Below are 23787 nucleotides of genomic sequence, written 5' to 3' on the forward strand. Positions count from 1 at the left end.
TTATTTAAGTGCCATTTAAGTCACTCAAAAATTCAACTTCAAATTACGTAAATGCCTTTTAGGTAAAGAAATTACAAAAATATCTCAACTAATAATAGTGGATGTCGGTCGGTGTAAAAAATAAATAAATAAAAAAAAATAAAAAAAAAAAGAAAGAAGAAAAGAAAGAAGAATACCATGTATGTCCCATTTAATATTATATTACAATCGACCATACCTTGACTATACAGTAAAAACTTTTATGCCGTACTACAAGCCTACCATTTGACATCATTACTTGCTCTTTTGGCATAGCTTAGCTTCATTATAAATAGTGCTGCCAGTATTAGTGTTATTTACACATCATTTATTGGGGGTTCTTGTGAATTTTTATGAAATTAATGTCGAGTCTATTTCTGGACCATCCATTTTCTTGTAGATGTGAAAGTCAAGATCAATTTATAAGTAACATTATTTATTTATGCACACTTCATTTATTGGGGGTTCCCGTGAATTTCCATTTCTCTTTTTCTATATTTCTTGAACAATCCAAAAACTAGTAAAGTTGCAGTTACAGAGAAGCGCTCAACCACAAATGTGACTACTAGGCACCCAACAAGAAAAGACTTCGTCCCCATCCAAACCAGAGTTTCAGCCCAAGACGACTACACTAGTACAGGTGCCTTTGCAAAAGCAAAATAATTCCTTAAAATTAACCTAATTAACATTAGCTTCGATGCCACGCTTGAATTGAAAACCCACTTGTTGAAATAATGGTTGGCCAATCTCAGTTCCAAGAGTCAATATTTACTGCAAGTGGAGGGAGCTGTAATTGCATTTTGTCCAGATGAGCCTTCACAAGTGAAGCTTAATTGAAGATGCTCAATTGACTGGAATGGCTGGACCGGACATCAGAACCAACGGTCCATGTACAGTCGCAGCACATCTTCTCATTTCAATTGTGGTTTTTGTTGGAGATCAAGATGTTTTTTATTGCTTCTCTTTATGGGAGACGGAACCATAAAACCAATGGAAAACATTTGCTTCCTTTTACTGTTTTCAAAGAGGACACGTGTAGTTTGGAGATTAAGAACATATATACTAACAAACTTATACGCGAACAAATGCACGTAACCATGTATGAAGGATTAAGAGAGTGAGATTTTGGAAATTGTTTATAAGATATTTCGATATGCAATGAAATAAAAGCAACCACAAGTGGAGAAATAATAATTTTCTAAGGATAATGGCATGCATTCTAATTAAAGGAAAGATAGAGTCGTGCCTTCTATAATCTCTAACACTTCATTTTAATCCAATATTGGGAATACCATTTTAAATTTAATAATCTAGCAAAAAAATATAGGAACAATATTGTGACACGTTTTTTTCTCTATTTCTAAATAATTAAAAATTATTAGTCTATATGAGAAAATTATATCACGTGCAGATGCCACCCCAATAACAAACATAAAAATATTATGATGCAAATAAATCATTTTTGTTCATGTATAAAAATCTAGTGTATACTCTAGCCAATACACCTAACCAGTTGGCATTGGAGGAGGGGTTAAAGCCGCTGGGTGCTTTTCAGAGCTTAGTCCATTTGAGACTTGATTTTCAGCTAATTTACAACATATGCAAATGCTTAAAAAGAAAAGAAGAACACTCTACCCCACACATCCTTAAAGTGTTTCACTACTACAATCATCCAACTCCTTCAAAAACTACACAATAAATCAAAACAGACAACAATAACGATGGATGGCGCCATTGGTCCATTCTCTACAAGCATCAAGAAACCACACTCCCAAATAAGGTCAAACATCAAGAAACCAAAATTATCCGAAGGGCAGGTTTAGATTACAAAATAACTAATCATAACAGGGTCAGACAAAAATCATTTTTATTGCTGAAAATTATGGTAAATAAGGTCAAAATACTTAAAGATATGGAAAGAATCCCCCATATAAGAGCTGAAGAACACAGGGTCAGACAAGAATCATTTTTATTGCTGAAAATTATGGTAATTAAGGTCAAAATACGTAAAGATATGGAAAGAATCCCCCATATGAGAGCTGAAGAACACGGGGTCAGACAAGAATCATTTTTATTGCTGAAAATTATGGTAATTAAGGTCAAAATACGTAAAGAATCCCCCATATGAGAGCTGAAGAACACGGGGTCAAACAAGAATCATTTTTATTGCTGAAAATTATGGTAAATAAGGTCAAAATACGTAAGGATATAGAAAGAATTCCCCATGTGAGAGCTGAAGAACAAAGTTACACCATACATTAGATCAGCATTCCTTCTCCATTCTAGGAATTCCCATGAAATTTTGCTGACAGTGAGTTATAACTTTAGCAGAATTTGCCTTCCCTCATTCATGCATATGTTAGACTACCACCACAAATAGTACAGTCGCTAGTTGTGATGCAATTCTTATAAAAAATTGGTGAACAAATAACCCTCAATTGGATACTCCTAGAAACTAACTATAGACTGAGGGGAGGAACCAACAAGAGTAGACTAATGGTTGGATTTCTGAGTAGATTAGAAGAAACCACAATACAGTCGACTAAAAATGAGATTAAGGCTTCAGATCTTTTTGAAGGCATAAATCTAAAAAGTAACAACCAAACATGAAAACAATTGATCGTAAATGGGAAGATAATGTGTGTTTACCTAGAAATACAAGTCGAGAAACTGCAAAGCCTCAATTCCTGAAACCCCTCAACACATCGGGATAGTAGAGGGATACAATAGGACCATTGTTGAGAAAATGAGATGCATGTTGAAAATGGCTATGTTGCCAAAATCTTTTTGGAGAGAAGTAGCCAACACAACTTGTTATTTGATGAATAGGTCTCTATCAGCTCTTTTAGGGTTTGATATTCTAGAAGGGGTATGAAGAGGGAAGGATGTCTCCTACTCTCATCTGAAGGTGTTTGGCTGCAAGGCGTTTGCACATATACCAAAGAAATAGCGATCAAAGCTTGATGATAGGGACCTTGCATATTTTTGGGATATGGAAACAAAGAATTTGGGTACAAGTTATGGGATCCAGAAGAGAAGAGGAAAAAAAAAAAAAAAACTTTCAGAAGCAAAGATATAATATTTCGTAAAGCTGAAAATATTACACACTTTGGAGAAGCATGTGAAGTTTACTTATGTTAAGAATATTATGTTTGATCCCACATCTGTTCCAGGAGGAGAAGCCGTTCATGAAGAACATGTTAATCATGATGATCTTGAGATAATTATAGATGATTCTATAGAAAGCATTATGATATTGAGCAGGGGGAGTAGCCTCCACAAGAAGAGGCTAAAGAAGCTCAAGTGAAGCGATTCACAAAAGAACATAGACCAACACAAAGGTATTCTAGATCTAATGGTAGGATCATCAAGAAACATAAAGGGCTAGCAGGTTTTTCGAGCTACCTTGCTCGGTCAATTCGCTATTTTTTCTTTTCTCTTCTTTGTTATTAATAAGGTGTTAGGGACCCAGTATCACACAGGTTCTTTAGTAAACCGGAGTATGGAGTTTCTACTATTTGAATTGTAGCTGACCAATTTAAGTGTTATACTGGAATTTGAATCCTTAATTTTGAAATGTCTATTGAAAAACCAACTTCTAATAGGAAATATCTCAGAGTGTAATCTGCATAGTAAATCAAAGAATTCTTTAATAAATTGAACTTGGTCAATTGAACTGCCAAGGAGAAAATGATGAATCTCCCAGAATTTGAGCAAAGAGTTCAAGAGAATTGATATGGAGAAAATATGATCGAACTTGGTTCATTCTTGGTTCGACCCTCGACTCCGGTCGAGACGAAGGGAATCGACTCGCTTTAGAGCGAGCCGGGTTCAGGAGGTAGCTTGCTGAGGAAGAAAACTAAATCAGCCACAAGCACACCCTAATCCGATACTTTTGGAGTAGGTTAATCAACCTAATGACGGCTAGCAGAATCCGGCGGCGGTCACTCATCGCTATCGTATGGATAACCATCAGATAACAGTCGGGTTGTCCTAGGAGTCATCTACTAGTAAGATCCAGCGACTACCCGAAGAAGGCTCAAATACATCCAACGAAGGAGATTGGAAGGTACACTCTATATAAGACATCAACCTACCCACAAGGTAGGGACGGACGAAAACACTCAGATGCTTACTATCTGAATCGTATTCCAGTTATTCATTCCTTAGCTCTGTGCTCTAGTAGAGCCGTTTGTGATTAAGTTCATCAACTGACCTAGCCTTCAGAGGTGGACTCCCGACCCCAGCAGTCGGGCCACATCTGACGCTTTATTTTGCAGGTCACTCTCAGGAGATCTAAGGGCTTAGCAGATTTTGGACGCATCAAGAATACATGATAATCTGTTGACTCTATAATGCCAAAAAAAAAAAAAAAACATACATTTATGAGGCAGGTGGTAAGAGAAAACATCTCCACAGAAGGTAATGGCTGAGACCATTCGACACTTATTAGAAGCCAAAAACAGCCAGCCCGGTTCATTGCTATCTTGTAAATCCACAGCATATGTATACTGAAAATGCAACAAAATTTCACTTGTATCTATTCTTGTGATCTATCACTCCCAGTGGCACTAAACCGGGTTCGAATATGATTCATAAGTATTGTTATGGTCAGAAATTATGGTTCAAGTCAAGGAACCAGCTCAGATTATTAGGCTAGGTCTAGGGGCTGAATCTGAGCCAAAGAGAATCATCTAGCACTTCTCGGATTTGGCACTTCTCGGACTTGCCTTCCTGCCAGCTTCTTAAGACTTCTCAGCAGAGAATAGGACAAAGTGATGCACAACATATCTCTGTCCTCAGCTATTGTCACATCCCGCCCTAATCCACCAAGGGGATACCCTATCTGGATTACCCGAGGAGTGAATTACAGTCCCGCCGATCAAGTTTAGGAACGATCATAGTCACTTAGCACAATAATATAATCAAAAGCAAGAACAATTCCCTTGTATCCAAATAATTTAATAATAAAAGTTGAGAAAGATCTCAGCAGGATTCACAAATAACATCAGAGTGCAGGAATGATTCAATTAGGATAAACAATTAAGTGTGAAAAGGAGGGAGGAAACCTATCTTATAAAAATAGCGGAAGATGGATCGACTAAAAGTAAAGGTTACAACCGATTCACCAAATAACAAGTGAAACAACTAAGCTATAGTCCTGACAATTCAAATAAAAAAGGTTAAAAAGGGAATGAGGCGACATCCCATCCCTAACACACAAATATAAAACTGAACTGCTACAAACAAACAAGTCCCGATCTCAGTCTACTCGTCTTTATCAACTGGTTCATCGGCACCAGTATGATACAAGTCTTCAACTCGGCCTCCAGAGGGTTGACTGCCACAGTCAATAGTAGTAGTACCTGTAGAAAAGTCTAACAAAATATGTTGCAAAAAGGAGTGAGTTCAAAAGAACTCAGCAAGGTAGTCATTCCATAAAATATAAACCATATGATACAAGCCATAATATGATGCAATATGATATGGAACATATGATGCAAGTATGGTTCTAACTCTATGAATGCTGGTCTCTAAGGTAGACATGCTTTAAGTCATAGCACCATACTTCTTTGGGTCGTCTGTCACTCTCCCATTCCATATCTTGGGAATGCCAGGTGAATATCGGTAAAGTCATCTCAAAAACCATGGTAAGGGGATCAGTCACCGCTCTCTCACATCACCATTTGGTATAAGTACTGGCGCATGTTACAGTAAAGCCTAGCCCAGTTCAAGTCATCTACTCAGTCATATCATCTCAGATCCAGATACGTCCATTCCTCGCCCCCGGCAATCCTTTCCGGTATCCTTCACACTAGAGTCAGCGTAATCCCGGATTACGGACTCATCAACCCTATTGGTCATCCACAAATAGTAAACGGGAAGCTCTCATGTCCTCTCATGGGTTGGTTACCGGTCTTCAGCGCCCGTGAGCCCAAATCTATCCATTTGCAACCCTACCAATAAATGGCTCCCATAATGAGATTCATGACCTCTCACGGGTTGGTTACCGGTCTTGAGTGCCCACAAATCCCCATTGCTACCACGGGTCGTTCGGTCTCAATGCCCTTCCGATTCGGGTCCGATACGACGAGGACATCCTAGCCAAACAACTAGACAGTCCTATGTATGTCATCCAATAACTCGGGAAAGTGTCAATGGGCACCTTCGGAGAACATCCCATACTATTCCCTCCGGTGTCCAAGGACAGAAGCGTCAATAGGACACTCCCCAATCCCAAGTTATATGTAGGCAATCACATATTCAAGTTCATCACTTCTCATGCATCCAATACATCTTCATAATACAAGTTAAATAATGATATTGAAATGAATCATCATAGACATAAGTAAACAAGAATAGTAATGTACCATGACAAGAGTATAAAGATTTCAATACTACTGTTCTAACACATATATAACAGTCTTATAAAGATTAAAAGAAATCAAGAGATTCTATTCATAAATAAGAACATGAACCATAAATTGATGATCTATATGTTTATGGAGATAACCATCCTTACCTTAGGTTGAATTGATGATGAATTGAGAATACCAAGAAATAGTCCAAAAGAATTGTTAAGACCCTAAACAAACATCAATAATAAGTTAGAGAAGAAGTCGGGAAGATCGGATGTCAATTGGATCAAAACTGGCTAAGGTTGCTGTCAGCAACAACTTTGGTCGATGGTATCGACCAAAATTCTCTTCAGGACAGAATAATGGATTTTGGGGGTTTTCATCAGAAATTGGTTTTCCGGTGTTCGGATCAATCTGAAACTTGGAGGAATGCTTAACAACAGTAGTAGGACACTATAAGTCAAGAAATTAACCCAATCCAATGGTCCAAACAAAAAGCCCCAAATTGAGCTAACAAGTTCAAGTGACAAACATCATGGCATGAGTTGAAATTGATTGCATTGATATGGAAATGGCATGTAATAGCTATGGGAACTAATAGAAATTCGATTGGAATCATATAGTAGTGATAAACATGAACATAACATACCATACAACTCAGTTTGGTACAAAATGGCATGATGTTAAAAGAAAAATCAAGAAATACATATGCTAGGCATGAGATGGAGGCATAGCATCAATGAATGGCTAAGAAAATCATGAATTGAGCATGAATAGACACTTGGAGTGGTGGTTGCAAGGTTGCAACACCATCTCCAATGTCTCATCAGCAAGATAGGAATAGAAAAGAATAGAAAATGGTAAGATAGAGAGTGGAATGATGATTCATACCTTGGTGTTGAAGATGTAGACAAGAATCAATGATAAACAAGGAGTTTTTTGTGGAGTACCCTTCACATTACCCAAGGAGTTGCTTTGGGAAGCTCCCCCCACGTTTTTAGGTGAGAAAATGATTGCAATAGGGCTCAAGGCTCGAGGTTATAATAAATAGAATGAGAATATTCTATGGAATCATTAACTTGGCAGACTGGGAAACTTTGGTCGATGGTCCTTGGTCGATGGTATCGACCAAAATGTTTCTTAGCAGAAAAACAGCTTTAGTTCAACAACTTCATGTAGGATTTTGAAAGGCTATACAAGATCAATTTGAGTGAGGTTTTCTTCTACAATTCAATCAAGAAGTCTAGTTTCGGGGAATACCTTCGGATTGTGCACATGAGGTCATTAGGTACTTCAACTAGATTAATCTTCTCCGATGCCCAAACTTTCCTTAAACACTGACAATGTATTCAAACCAGGGGTATCATCGTCAATGCCCATGGGTTCGGGTCAAACACCATGTCATCAACCAAAATGGTCCACAAGTATCTTTTACCCCCACTTCGGGTTTTCGGACCTACAAACATAATAGGTCCCTGGGCCGGGTCAAGGTTAGGATAAGGCCAGACATTACAGATCTACCCTAAGGGAAAGGTCTGACATGGCTTCCTAAGGTTTTCAAAGATAATAATATTGAAATTAAAGTCCAACTTTTAAGGTCTAACATTGAACAAGTCTTTCTTTATCCCAAAATAAATAGGGTGTTCGGGCTAGGTTTGGGCTGAATTTTACAGCTATCCTCTCAACATTAAATGGCCCTGACAAGGCTCTCAGCTGAAGTATTAAAGGTCCTCAAAAGGCATTAAATGCCCTTGTTGACAAAAAAGTCCATCACATGGCCCAAGCTTGTCTTGGAGATTGCATCCACCTTCTTGTCTCCTCAACCATGGGCATGTGTCACATCAAGGCTAAAGGTGATGTTGACTCATCAATCCACCAACAAATATCTAGTTGATGTAAAGATCACTCAAGCAAGTTAGCTTGTCAAGCAAGCCACTCTAGAAGCCATCTCCACCCTCCATCTCATAAATCAACATCCAAGGGCTATGAAGCATACAATCTTTTGAGGTATGGCTCAGTTATATAATTCCTCATCATGCCTAAACGGGGTAAGCTCTCCACACTCCAACCACCATTTCTTTTAGCTTTCTAACCCTTCAAGAGGATGATCTTCATCATCTCTTGGGGTCTTCACTCCTCTATGGAGTCCCTTATTTGCTGGTCTGAGCTAACTAGATTGTTGGAGGTGGCTTCCCGTCCTCAGAGGCGGCCCACTTTCACATTGCTTTGGTCTTAGGAACGAGGGCTGGATTTGGAGGAACCAAGGAGCCAAGATAACATTTCTTGCACCAACATGTATTGTCTCCAACCTAATGGATACAATTACAAAGTAAAAAGAGAATAGATAATGTTACTACCTCTAAGAAGCTAGAATATATTAGCTTATAACCCCAAAGTGGGAAACCTTAGAAACTTTGAAGGATTAAACCTACCCCATAAGCATAATAGTTGAAATCGAGATGACATCAGCGGTAGTAGGCTATATGCCTCGATGATCTAAAACGAGAGTTGTCAAAGGGAGATGCCTTTCTGGATTGGGTTGGGGGATCAATGGGTTTCTTCTTCTCACTTTTGGTTTCAGAGTGAAGCCAGGACTCAACCACTGACAGCAACTCGGCAGCCTCCTCCAAACTCTTAACCTGTTCACATTATTGCTTGAAGAATTCGAGTAAGTCCATCCTTGCAATAACATCCAGATCAACTGTAACCTCATCTAGCAAAAGCACTTATCATTGTATCAAGAATAGTTATTATTTTGTAACTATGTAAAGAAATTGGGAATCATGAAAAGAAACATCCCATGGCTCATAAACGAACTATTGTAACATGCACTACCAGATTGTGTTAGCATTAGAACATATAGGAGGATGATGTTTCTTGACGCTTCCATTGGAGTACGTAGAATACAATAACATTCGACTAAACAGCAAATAACCCATTCAAAAATACTAAAAACAACCTCTCACATGATGTAATAGGATTAACATATAGAATTGACTACTTGGGAATTGCATAACAACAATTCTACCTGGTTTGCCTCTGCTGATCTGGTGGGATCCCCTCCTTGTCTTGGATCTTGGTTTTCAGTTCTTGAAGCCTGATACAGTGAAAACAAGAAGAATCATCAAGAAACATAAAGGGCTAGCAGGTTTTTCAAGCTACCTGCTTGCTCCGTCTTCCCTTCCTGAGAGGAGGAGACTAGAGAGATTAGGGGTGTCAACGGTGCGGTTTGGGGTGATTTCGGGTTGGGCCTAACAATTTTGGGCTGAAAAACACCTAGCCCAAATATGGCCCATTAGCAAAATAACGATTTCGGGCCGGTTTCGGTTTGGTGTGGTTTGGATTCGGGCTAAACGGTTTGAGCTAACGGTTAGATTCAGGTTGACTAACGGTTTATGTGTGTAAGAAAAAAAACAAGAAAAAACAATTAAACATCTGACAACAAAAATGAAAATTATATGGAAAGCAAGTTGCTATTGGTCAATTTCCATTAAAAAAAACCCACCCATTCTATAGAAATCAAGAACCTAGATATTAAGTAGTAAAATGACTATTTGATGTTTGAATTCACTCTTAATTTTTTAATTGTCTAGACCAACTACCTAATGGTAATATAATGATTCAAATACTATTTAATGTAAAATTACAAAACGGGTTGCGGTTCGGTTTCGGGTTGGTGCAGGCTATAAATTGACACCCTTAAGAGAGATTGAGAGAGATCGAGAGAGAAACATGAATCTTCCAAATTCGATATATATATATATATATATTATTTATGATTTATTATTAAAAATTAAAATATCATAAATATCCCTACAAAAGTAAAAAGTACAAATCTAATGGAATTTAAAAAAAAAAACATAAAGATAAAAAATGACAAAAAAAGATTTGTTGCAAAAGAGGAGTACACGCTTTTATATAATAGTATGATAGTATGATATATCATACTATCATATTATTACTATTATTATTATTATTATTATTATTATTATTATTATTATATAAAAGCATGTACTCCTTTTTTGTGATAAATTTTTTCCTGAACTACTATATCTTTTGTTTTTATTTAAATGTCAACCTTCTATGTTTTTTTTGGTTTGCAACCCCGGTTTATAAACCGGTGTTCGACTCGTGGCACACCTGGCTGTGGTGGGTGAGTCTCCCAACGGGGATTTTTTGCATCCACAAGGATTCGATACTAGAACCTTGCTTAAGCGGACCAAGCTGCTTACCAGTTCGACCAACCCCCGTTTACAAATCAGGAAATACAATAAATTACAATAAAAATTTGTTTCCTTATTTCCAAACTTTTCTGTCTATAGCAAACACTTTCTAAGTTCTTTCTTTTTTATTATCCTCCCCTTAATTAGGGTTTTTTTTTTGGTGGTAAATAGACTCTAGAATTGCAATAAAACTTTGTTTCTTTACTTTTTAAATGATATTTCTCTCTAAAATAAAAACTTTCTAAATGTTGTTAACATTTTGTGTATTAATTTTCATATCATTTCTTTTATTTTTCTTTTACAAATTGTAGGTACCCTTTATATTTTTTTTTACTTATAAAATCAAATTAAAAAACACAATTCTTCTCCAAAAGAGTTCACAAATTTGACTGTGACAGTGAAATTAGTGAAATTTGGCTGGTTAATATAAATATGTTCAACTGAAAAGCTCCTTGGACATGTACACTTCAGGTTCACAAATGGGTTGCCATGGAATGACCCAAATCAGATCAAACCAGACCAGAGTCACCAGACCCAAAATCAGTTTAAATCAGCATATGTAATTGTTTAATGAAAACCGTTTACTAATTGATCATGATTTTGATTTTGAGGTTGTTTAGTCAAATAGTTTGGTAATCCTGACTATAATTTCCATTTTCAAACAAGTAAGATTTAGGGTTGTTAATGGGCAGGATTGGGTAAGGTTAGTCTAAACCCCTAGTCTTATCTTAGGGACCTAAACCTTAACTTGAACCTACTTGATTTCATTAGGGCTTAAGGATCTTCAACCCAAACTCTATTGTGTTCTTCTCAATGTAAATTGCCCCCACTTACGCTAATATGATCGAGTAGGGTCGATTACCTAATTTATGCTAATCCTAATCTAATTTTTGTCCCTTCCTTCCTGACACACCTATATGATTTGTTCTACTGAAAACAAAAAGAAACAAGCAAGACCTCCATGCCATCTTTGGCTCTTCTCTTTTTCAAATATGTAATTCTAATTTAGTTAAATTAACACAAGATTAGGTAGGGTCAAACCGAGGAATCCGGATCATCACCCCCGTCAGGGGAGCTGTGCTCCCGACGACTTTACCACCACAAATCCTATGGGACCCACATGTAAAAAATAATAAAACAATAAATAAAAAAAGACCCCATCACCCAACCCCTGGGTGCCCCTGTATTTATGGTGGTGAAGCCGTCGGGGAGCACAGAGTGCTCTCCAGATGGGTAGCTGATTCAGACTCTCAAACCGAGTTGGTTAAGGGGCTAAACACGACCGCTACCCAATTTTGCCTAGACTACTTAAAACTTATAATCCAAACCCACCCTTCGGATTAAAAAGTCGAATGAACCAGGCTCAGAGTGCCAAGGTTTTGTTAACACCATTAATAAAAATCAAATAAAATCAGACCATTTAACCCAAACCAAACCAAACCAAACCAATTAACACCCTTAACACATTAAAAATATAAACAAATCTAGATTCCATCAATGATCAAGGGTGGGAAGGTCACTCTGTACATTTTTCATCTAAATTCCAAGGCATGAAATATATCTTAATCCCAACCTACCGACAAATATTTTGCAATCAATAGTGGAACTGAATCAAGAATCAAGAACTGTCATATATATATATTATTCATATCCAAGCTTAGTGACACTGGAGTGTATGAGACCCACAAAATCGGAATACTGAATTCAATCAAATCTGGTTCATATGTTCTCAGGAAAACAACAAAATGCAGAGCATCTTTTGTCAATTATTTAACTTTGTGTCTTTTAAGTTTCTACATAGACAATTTGATTATCTCAAAAGACAACATAGATTAATATGGTTAACGTCATATTTGATATGATATTCCAATAAATTGCTCTATGATAATACCCAGATTTCATATGTTTATAGTGGAGTATAGTTTAAATATGTGGCCCATGTGTAGCAAAGTAAATAATAATTTTAAAGCAATCTTCTTCTTCTTCTTCTTTTCTTTTCTTTTCTTTTCTTAAAGTGTGTATCAAGGATTTTTGTATTGAGTAAAGAGATTGATCTATTTCAAAATTTGTGATCTAAATGGACTCTTTTGAGAGATCTATGATGGTAATAGAATGTTTAAGCTTTCAAGCCCACCCACCACTGATTTCATTGCTTACAGAGTGGGCTTGGCCATTATGGTAGAACTTGCTTTAATGGATTGACTTGTTTATTTATGTAGGATGAAGTGCTCGTTAGACATCTAAAAGACTTGATTTGTGGAAAAAATGTAACTTTATTTTTTTTGCACTTCAGCCAGCATGTATCATGCCATCATGGTCTAAATCGAGATTTGAAATGAGATCTTGAACCAGCTTAGTACAGTCGAAATAACAATAAAAATGAACATATTTACACCATACATAAGTGTTGAGTATGGCTCATGCTTCTCATTGTATTGCTGACGGATATGGGGTCCCGCTCCCATAGCCTGTAGAGGGTCCATATTTTTTTGGGCCTCAGAGTTTCTTTACAATTTGAACATGGGTCCATAAATAGTTGTGGCTTAGGGTTTCTAAGTGTTTATATATATTCTCTTGTAGCAGAACATTGAATATAGTGAAAAACTTAATGCTGGACATAGCCTCACATTGAGACGAACCAGGGTAAAATCCGTGTCTCTTCCTTCCTTGTTTTCTATCGATTGTGTGTGCTTAATCTCTCTAATCCTAACAATAAGGTGGAAGCTCCTACTTATAAGATATAGGATTCTTCAAAGGTTGGGCCTCTACTCCATGGATGATGGGGTCTCCCCTCTCTCTCCCCCAAAGGTTAACAGGCTTCGAGTCTAATTCTTCTCTTCTTTGGTGGGTGATATAACAAAGTCATGAAGAATATAATTATCATGTTGAAAATCCTCAGTACACAGGAGGTCCTGTGAGATGTGACAATGTGAGTTAGATTCAATGCATTCTGATCCCATTTCCAACAAAAGGTTTTTTGGTTGGATGCTTTTGTTGCTTTGCATGTAATGAATTTCCCCTGTTCACATTTAGAAGCTTGTCAGCCGCCTCTCCAGGAACCTTCAAAGACCAGGAGAGAGTTACATCATATCCATGAATTAGCTCGTAGAAGAAGCCTTAGTGGGCCATCTTTATTTATCCTAGATATTTATGTTATTTCATCTCAATGATTGTTTTTCCCCTTCTTTCAAATTAGATAATGGCTTCAATTATCTGCAATTCCCCCCCCCCCCCCGACATGGTGGAATAACTCCAAATTAATTTCATCTGTGAACATAACATGCATTGGAGTCTCCGTTTGTTTTACTATTCTTTTGTTTTTGCAATCAAGGAGAACGTGTTGAAGATGTTATTTTTCTTCTTTCTCAAGGTTTATTAGGGTGCGTTTAATAACATTCTTAAAAAAAGTTTTTGGCATTCTTCTGTTCTTTGGGAACTGAAGAACGGGTTAGAAGCGTTTGATAAAACGGTTCGTTCTTCTGTTCTTTAAGAACGAACCGGTCAGAAAAGTGTTCTAAAGAACGCTATTTACAGAACATAAAAAAGATGTTTTTACCAAAGAACAAAAACAAACGTGATAAAATTGGTTCAAATTGAAGCTTTAAAACTTTATTTTTCAACTCAAAAAAGAAAAAAAAAAAAACACCAACTTATTCCATTATTAGTGTTTTGAAAATATTTTTAGAACGGATTTGTCAAACGCCATTTTCAAACAAAGAACGGTCTTTTAGCACAAAAAACATTAAAAAATGGTTTTGCATAAAAACTAGTTTCTCAGAACAGAAACGTTACCAAACGCATACTTAGCAACTACTAGTGGTGTTTCTGTTAAAATTTGGAATCGGTGGAGGTGGAAAACTTGTTGACTACACTATTAGAGTAGTAATAATAAAACTGTTACTTCTCCTTGTGTTGGTAAGGGAGGAGGGATGGAGGTGAGGAATCTAGAAGTAAAGCTTTTCAATGCGCCTTCGGATGGCTTTTTGAAGGTTTTTGATTACTCGGCCTTGAAGATCAGCCACTCCAATAGACAAGCTCCACTTCAGTCAAATGGGTGTTCGCTGGATTGTTCAGCTATTGGTGTAGTTAGAATATTCATGTGAATTGTACAAAAGTATAATTGAAACCATACAAAAATTTGGATAATCTGTATAGGGACAAAACCTTCTTCAACCTCCTCCTCGTCTTTTTTTTTTGTACCTCTTACATATGAAAAGAAGAAAATAACTAAATGATTGATGATTAGTGTTATGAATGTAACTTGCTAGCAGAGAGAGGGAGTCATATTAGATTTTAACTTCTTGTGGAACTCTGACTATTTTCTATTTAAAGATAATGAAATCTTACCCCAGAAATAAGTTGATTGGAGTTTTTTTACCGTGGATGTAGGCTTTACAATGAATGTCGAATCACATTAATTCTTTGGTTATTGTATGTAATTGTTATGATAAATTTAACAATTAGAGGGATTTCATCAATGATTATTTTTAATAGTAATCTCATACCCTAGTCTATTTTCACAATAGATGGTCTGGCCCATGTCGAAGATAATGCATCAGTCCAACATGTAACCCCGAGTAATTATTGATATAAATAAATAATTTAAACCCATATGTTGTCTAAGATAAACGTAACAATTGGTACTTCAAACGGTGCACCTTTTGTTGGAAAGAAGAAGAAAGAACAAACTAAAATTGATCCTCCTAGATGACGAGTTGTTTGACAGTAGGTTTGTGGAGGAACCAAAAAATCACCAGTTAAGAGAATGCCTAAGGAGAAAAATGTGCTTCAAATTTGGACATGGAGGAGCTTATTGGGTTGATCTTGGAATTTCTATAGATATAAATGACAATGCCAAGGTTCTCAGGTGTCTACACACACTTGACAAAGAAAGTTCCTGAGTTCCCATAAGATTGCATTCTTCCCGCCTCAGGTGCCTTTAAAGCTCGATAGACTTCTCGGGAAGCCAAAACGGCTTCCCACTAAGTTGCATATCCTCTTAGTGAGTTCTTATATGCGGATAATCACATAAATTAATGTTGGCCAGAAACTGCCAGTTGTGCCAACAACCCACGTCGCCTCTGACGAGCATGCACATCTTCCCAAAGGCTTCGCCCAGTCGCAGGGTGTCCAATGCAATCTTCATGGCACATGTTTACCATGAAAATTAAGGGGCTAATGTTATCGACATTTTCGTATGGTCCAAAGAACCAGGTTCTGGAGCCAACCCTTGGCAACATGCTGGGCTATTCTCTGATTAATGTCTCACCGAAGACCCACAGACCGAGAAGTAATTTAAAGCCCATATCAATCACCAATACATGATTTGGCAAGGAGGTCCCACGTGGCAAGACAATATTAAATGAGCTCGGTACCTTGGCTGTAGACGACAAGATCTATGTGCACTCAAAGATCTTCTCAAGCCCTAGTGTGGCGGCTTGCTTAACCCCTCCTCATGGGCCTCAGTCACATATAAGCAGAAAGGCTTGATAGGTGCGTTCCCCTCTAATGGAACCCCTTGACGGCTAAGGTGACTCCCTTATTTGCGCCTCGAGTCCTCAAGCTGCAGAAGCCATCTCCACCCTCCATCTCATGACATGACCATCCAAAGGCTGAGAAGCATGATGTCTATGGAGGTATGAATCACTTATATAACCCTTCACCAAGTATGAACAGGGTAAGCTCCTGAACATTCAATCCATCTCTCTTTAGTTTTTTAACCCAGAAAGAGCGATCTTCATCATCTCTAGGGGTCAACTCTCCTCAATGGAGTCTTTGATTATGCTGGCATGGACTAACTCGATCGTCGGAGGTGACTTCTTGTCCTCAGAGGTGGCCCACTTTTACTTTGTTTTGGTATCAGGAGCAAGGGCTGGACCTAGAGCGAAACGTGGAGTTAAGACTACATTTTCTCCACCAACAACTTTAATGTGATTTTATTTTACAGAGTTGGGCGCAATTTGCAGGTGAAAGGTTATACAGATAGAGTTAAGGGTGTCAATTTGATGCTGAGGCTAAAACAGTTCATATAAATTAAACAATGCATATACCTTCTGAAATCGTTTCAAAATTAGTATGGTGCAGTTTTTAAAAATGGTTTCTACTATGATATGGGTACGATATGTAATTTGGGTGCACTGCAGCAATATGTCTTGTACTGCACAAAACCATTTGTACTGTTTTATATGATTTTATATACAACAAGTATCGTACCATTTAATATCATATATGTGCTTTGGAAAAAAATTAAAAAAGTTTTTTTTATCGGCACATGTAAAACTAGTAACCACCCACTGTTATGTTGTAAATTATATAGTATTTTCATTTGAAAAATTACAAGTTATTCCCTATTAAGTTTTACTATTAAATAATGGATAAGATTACCTAAATACCCTTTTCCTTATTTAACTGCCATTCAAGTCACTCAAAAATATCTCAACTAATAATAGTGAGTGCGGTGTAAAAAACTCAAAAAACTCAAAAAAAAAAAAAAAAAAAAAAAAAAAAAAAACCATGTATGTCCCATTTAATATTATACCCACAATCATACCATACCTTGACTCTACAGTAAAAGCTTTTTACGTATCCTTTTTCTATACTGTTCTAAAAGCCTGCCATTTGACATCATTACTGTAGATTTGCTCTTTTTGGCGTTGGATCTAGCTTAGCTTCATTATAAATAGCGTTGCCACTGTTGGTATTATTTACACTTCATTTATTGGGGGTTCCTGTGAATTTTCATGGGACTAATATCCAGTCCATTTCTGATATTCATTTTTTTGTAAACGTGTGACATGTGTCCCAACATCACATCAAAAGGTTGAGATCTATTTATAAGTCGCATTATATTTTAAAAAAAAATTATCGTAGTCTTTGATGTGATTAATAAATAAATTTCAGTCATTTGATGTGATGTTGAGACACATGCCTTACATCATAAAGGAAATAGATAGTTCATTTCCTTGACAGAAATGAATTGGATAAATTTCTAATTTTCATATCTTTTCTTTCTATTTCTTTAACAATCCAAAACCTAGTCAAGTTGCACTTACGGAGAAGGCCTCATCCACAAATCTGACTGCTAGGTACCCAACAAGAAAAGAATTTAGACAATTTAAACCAGAGTTTCAGCCCAAGATGACTACACTAGTACAGGTGCCTTTGCAAAAGCAAATTAATTCCTTAATATTAGCTTTGATGCCACGCTTGAATTGAAAACCCAGTTGTTGAAAACAACCTCCACGCCTGATGGATGGTGGCCAGTCTCAGTTTCAAGAGTCAATATTTACTGCAAGTGGAGGGAGCTGTAATTGCATTTTGTCCAGATGAGCCTTCACAAGGGAACCTTAATTGAAGATGCTTCACTGAAATGGCTGGACCGGACATCAAAACCAATGGTCCATGTACAGTCGCAGCACATCTTCTCTTTTCAAATGTGGTTTTTGTTGGAGATCAAGATGCTTTTTATTGCTTCTCTTTATGGGAGACGAACCATAAAACCAATGGAAAACATTTGCTTCCTTTTACTGTTTTCAAAGAGGACACGTGTAATTTGGAGATTAAGAACATATATACTAGCAAATTTATACACGAGCAAATGCCCGTGACCATCTATGAAGGATTAAGAAAGTGAGATCTTGAAAATTGTTTATGAGATATTTCAATATGCAATAAAATAAAAGCAACCACAAGTGGAGAAATAATAACTTTCTAAGGAAAATGGCATAAAGGAAAGACAGAGCCGCGCGGCCGCCTTCTATAATCTTTAACACTTCATTCTAATCCAATATTGAGAATACCACTTTTAAATTTAATATTCTAGCAAAAAATATAGGAACAATATTGTGACACGTTTTTTCTCTATTTCTAAATAATTAAAAATTATTAGTCTATATGAGAAAATTATATCACGTGCAAATGCCACCCCAATAACAAACATAAAAAATATTATGATGCAAATAAATCATTGTTGTTTATGTATCGAAAACTAGTGTATACTCCAGCCAATACACCTAACCAATTGGCATTGAAGGAGGGGTTACAGCCGCTGGATGCTTTTCAAAGCTTAGTCCATTTGGGACTTGATTTTCAGCTAATTTACAACATATGTAAATGCTTAAAAAGAAAAGAAGAACACTCTACCCCACACATCCCTAAAGTGTTTCACTACTGCAATCATCCAACTCCTTCAAAACTACACAATAAATCAAAACAGACAACAATAATGATGGATGGTGCCATTGGTCCATTCTCTATAAGCATCAAGAAACCACACTCCCAAATAAGGTCAAACATCAAGAAACCAAAATTATCCGAAGGGTAGATTTAGATTACAAAATAACTAATCATAACAGGGTTAGACAAAAATCATTTTTATTGCTGAAAATTATGATAAATAAGGTCAAAATATGTAAAGATATGGAAAGAATCCCCCATATGAGAGCTGAAGAACACGGGGTCAGACAAGAATCATTTTTATTGCTGAAAACTATGGTAAATAAGGTCAAAATATGTAAAGATATAGAAAGAATCCCCCATGTGAGAGCTGAAAAACAAAGTTACACCATACATTAGATCAGCATTCCTTCTCCATTCTAGGAATTCCCATGAAATTTTGCTGACAGTGAGTTATAAATTTTGCAGAATTCGCCTTCCCTCATTCATGCATATGTTAGACTACCACCACAAATAGTACAGTCGCTAGTTGTGATGCAATTCTTATAAAAAACTGGTGAACAAATAACCTTCAATTGGATATTCCTAGAAACTAACTATAGACCGGGGGGAGGAACCAACAAGAGTAGACTAATGGTTGGATTTCTGAGTAGATTAGAAGAAACCACAATACAGTCGACTGAAAATGAGATTAAGGCTTCAGATCTTTTTGAAGGCATAAATCTAAAAAGTAACAACCAAACATGAAAACAATTGATCGTAAATGGGAAGATAATGTGTGTTTACCTGGAAATACAAGTCGAGAAACTGCAAAGCCTCAGTTCTTGAAACCCCTCAACACATCAGGATAGTAGAGGGATACAATAGGACCATTGTTGAGAAAATGAGATGCATGTTGAAAATGGCTATGTTGCCAAAATATTTTTGGAGAGAAGTAGCCAACACAACTTATTATTTGATGAATAGGTCTCTATCAGCTCTTTTAGGGTTTGATATTCTAGAAAGGGTGTGAAGAGGGAAGGATGTCTCCTACTCTCATCTGAAAGTGTTTGCACATATACCAAAGAAATAATGATCAAAGTTTGATGATAGGGACCTTGCATATTTTTGGGATATGGAAACAAAGAATTTGGGTACAAGTTATGGGATCCAGAAGAGAAGAGAAAAAAAAAAAAAAAATTTCAGAAGCAAAGATATAATATTTTGTAAAGCTGAAAATATTACACACTTTGGAGAAGCATGAGAAGTTTACTTATGTTAAGAATATTATGTTTGATCCCACATCTGTTCCAGGAGGAGAAGCCATTCATGAAGAACATGTTAATCATGATGATCCTAAGATAATTATAGATGATTCTATAGAAAGCATTATGATATTGAGCAGGGGGAGTAGCCCCCACAAGAAGAGGCTAAAGAACCTCAAGTGAAGCGATTCACAAAAGAACGTAGACCAACACAAAGGTATCCTAGATCTAATGGTAGGATCATCAAGAAACGTAAAGGGCTAGTAGGTTTTTCAAGCTACCTTCCTCAGTCAATTTGCTATTTTTTGATTTTCTCTTCTTTGTTATTAATAAGGTGTTAGGGACCCAGTATCACACAGGTCCTTTAGTAAACCGGAGTATGGAGCTTCTACTATTTTGAATTGTAGCTGACCAATTTAAGTGTTATACTGGAATTTGAATCGCTAATTTTGAAATGTCTATTGAAAAACCAACTTCTAAAAGGAAATATCTTAGAATGTAATCTGCATAGTAAATCAAAGAATTCTTTAATAAATTGAACTTGGTCAATTGAACTGCCAAGGAGAAAATGATGAATCTCCCAGAATTTGAGCAAAGAGTTCAGTAGAATACATGATAATCTGTTGACTCTATAATGCCCAAAAAAAAAAAAAAAAAAAAACATACATTTATGAGGCAGGTGGTAAGAGAAAACATCTCCATAGAAGGTAATGGTTGAGGCCATTTGACACTTATTAGAAGCTAAAAACAGCCAGCCCGGTTCATTGCTATCTTGTAAATCCACAGTATATGTATACTGAAAATGCAACAAAGTTTCACTTGAATCTATTCTTGTGATCTATCACTCCCAGGGCACTAAACTGGGTTCTGAATACGATGCATAGGTATTGTTATGGTCAGAAATTATGGTTCAAGTCAACGGACCACCTCAGATTATTAGGCTAGGTCCAGGGGCTAAAATCTGGGCCAAAGAGAATCATCTGACACTTCTCGGATTTGGCACTTCTCGGACTTGCCTTCCTGCCAGCTTCTTAGGACTTCTCAGCAAAGAATAGGACAAAGTGATGCACAACATATCTCTATCCCCAGCTATCCTCTCAACATTAAATGGCCCTGACAAGACTCTCAGCTGAAGCATTAAAGGTCCTCAAAAGGCATTAAATGCCCTTGTTGACAAAAAAGTCCATCACGTGGCCCAAGCTTGTCTTGGAGATTGCATCCACCTTGTCTCCTCAACCATAGGCATGTGTCACATCAAGGCTAAAGGTGATGTTGACTCATCAATCCACCAACAAATATCTAGCTGATGTAAAGATCACTCAAGCAAGTTAGCTTGTCAAGCAATCCACTCTAGAAGCCATCTCCACCCTCCATCTCATAAATCAACATCCAAGGGCTATGAAGCATACAATCTTTTGAGGTATGGCTCAATTATATAATTCCTCATCATGCCTAAAAAGGGTAAGCTCTCCACACTCCAGCCACCATTTCTTTTAGCTTTTTAACCCTTCAAGAGGATGATCTTCAGCATCTCTTGGGGTCTTCACTCCTCTATGGAGTCCCTTATTTGCTGGCCTGAGCTAACTAGATCATCGGAGGTGGCTTCCCGTCCTCAGAGGCGGCCCACTTTCACATTACTTTGGTCTCAGGAACAAAGGTTGGATTTGGAGGGAACCAAGGAACCAAGATAACATTTCTTGCACCAACATGTATTGTCTCCAACCTAATGGATACAATTACAAAGTGAAAAGAGAACATATAATGTTACTACCTCTAAGAAGCTAGAATATATTAGCTTATAACCCCAAAGTGGGAAACCTTAGAAACTTTGAAGGATTAAACCTAACCCATAAGCATAATAGTTGAAATTGAGATGACATCAGCGGTAGTAGGCTATATGCCTCGATGATCTAAAAGGAGAGTTGTCAAAGGGAGATGCCTTTCTGGATTGGGTTGGGGGATTAATGGGTTTCTTCTTCTCACTTTTGGTTTCAGAGTGAAGCCAGGACTCAACCACTGACAACAAGTTGGCAACCTCCAAACTCTTAACCTGTTCACATTATTGCTTGAAGAATTCGAGTAAGTCCATCATTGCAACAACATCTAGATTAACTGTAACCTCATCTAGCAAAAGCACCTGTCATTGTATCAAGAATAGTTATTATTTTGAACTATGTACATAAATTGGCAATCATTAAAAGAAACATCCCATGGCTCATAAACGAACTATTGTAACATGCACTACCAGATTGTGTTAGCATTAGAACGGATAGGAGGATGATGTTTCATGACACTTCCATTGGAGTACGTAGAATACAATAACAATTGACTAAACAACAAACAAAATCCATTCAAAAATACTAAAAACAACCTCTTAGATGATTTAGTAGAATTAACATATAGAATTGACTACTTGGGAATTGCATAACAACAACTCTACCTGGTTTGCCTCTGCTGATCTGGTGGGATCCCCTCCTTGTCTTGGATCTTGGTTTTCAGTTCTTGAAGCCTGATATAGTGAAAACAGGAAGAATCATCAAGAAACATAAAGGGCTAGCAGGTTTTTCAAGCTACCTGCTTGCTCCGTCTTCCCTTCCTGAGAGGAGGAGACTGAGAGAGATTGAGAGAGATCGATACCTTTCGTCATAGGAGGAGATTGAGAGAAATTAAAACATGAATCTTCCAAATTCGTATAGGATATTATATATATTTATGATTTATTATTAAAAATTAAAATATCATAAATATCCCTACAAAAGTAACTAAAGAAAAGAAAAGGAAAAAAGAAGAAGGTACAAATCTAATGGAATTAAAAAAAACATAAGGACAAAATCAAATTAAAAAACACAATTCTTCTCCAAAAGAGTTCACACTGTTACAAAATAAAGAGAAAATATAGAATACAAAGAAGAAAGACAAAATGAGTTCAATCAGAACTAATTCATTCAGTTGAGTGCATTACATATTTATAGTAGAAAGAGCATCTACTTTGATATGGAAATACAATATATGATTCTTGCACACAATAAGATATTCTTGATATGGAAAGATAGATTGCCGCCCAAGATAGAAGGTGCATAGAATGGAAATATTGACTGCCAACATTGCGTGTTGAAATCACTGTAATCTTCAATTAAGATGGGAATGTGAATCACCAAAATTGTATGTTGAGGTGGTTGAGATCTTCAATTGGAAGTATTGTCTATTGGGGGTGATGGATATCCACAATCAATATTATTTATAACACTCCCCCTTGGATGTCCATCAATAGATAATGTACCTCGTTAAAACCTTACTAAGAAAAAACCCTATGGGAAAAAAATCTTAGTAAAGGAAAAAGAGTATACATATCTAAATAATACGTATTGGTAGCTGCCTCATTAAAAACCTTACTAGGAAAACCCAGTGGGACAAAACCTTGGTTAAGGGAAAAAGAGTGCAGCACGTATTTTACTCCCCCTGATGATAACATCATTGAGTATCTTTGAATACGTACATTCTAATATCATATACCAGCTTCTCAAGATTTGAAGTATGCAACTTCTCAATAGATAAATCTGTCAAATTATCACTTGAACGAGTTTGTTGAACATCGATTTCACCATTTTATTGAAGACCATGAATGAAGAAGAATTTAGGTGAAATATGTATCGTTTCTATCTCCTTTGATGTATCTTCGCTTCAATTAAGCTATGCATGCAACATAATCTTCATATAATATTGTTCAAACCTCTTCTTCTAATAGAAGACTGCATGCTTCCTAAATGT

Source organism: Hakea prostrata, chromosome 7 (genome assembly GCF_041222555.1).
Source record: "Hakea prostrata isolate BN-2017 chromosome 7, UWA_Hpros_2, whole genome shotgun sequence".
NCBI classification, from domain to species: Eukaryota; Viridiplantae; Streptophyta; class Magnoliopsida; order Proteales; family Proteaceae; genus Hakea; species Hakea prostrata.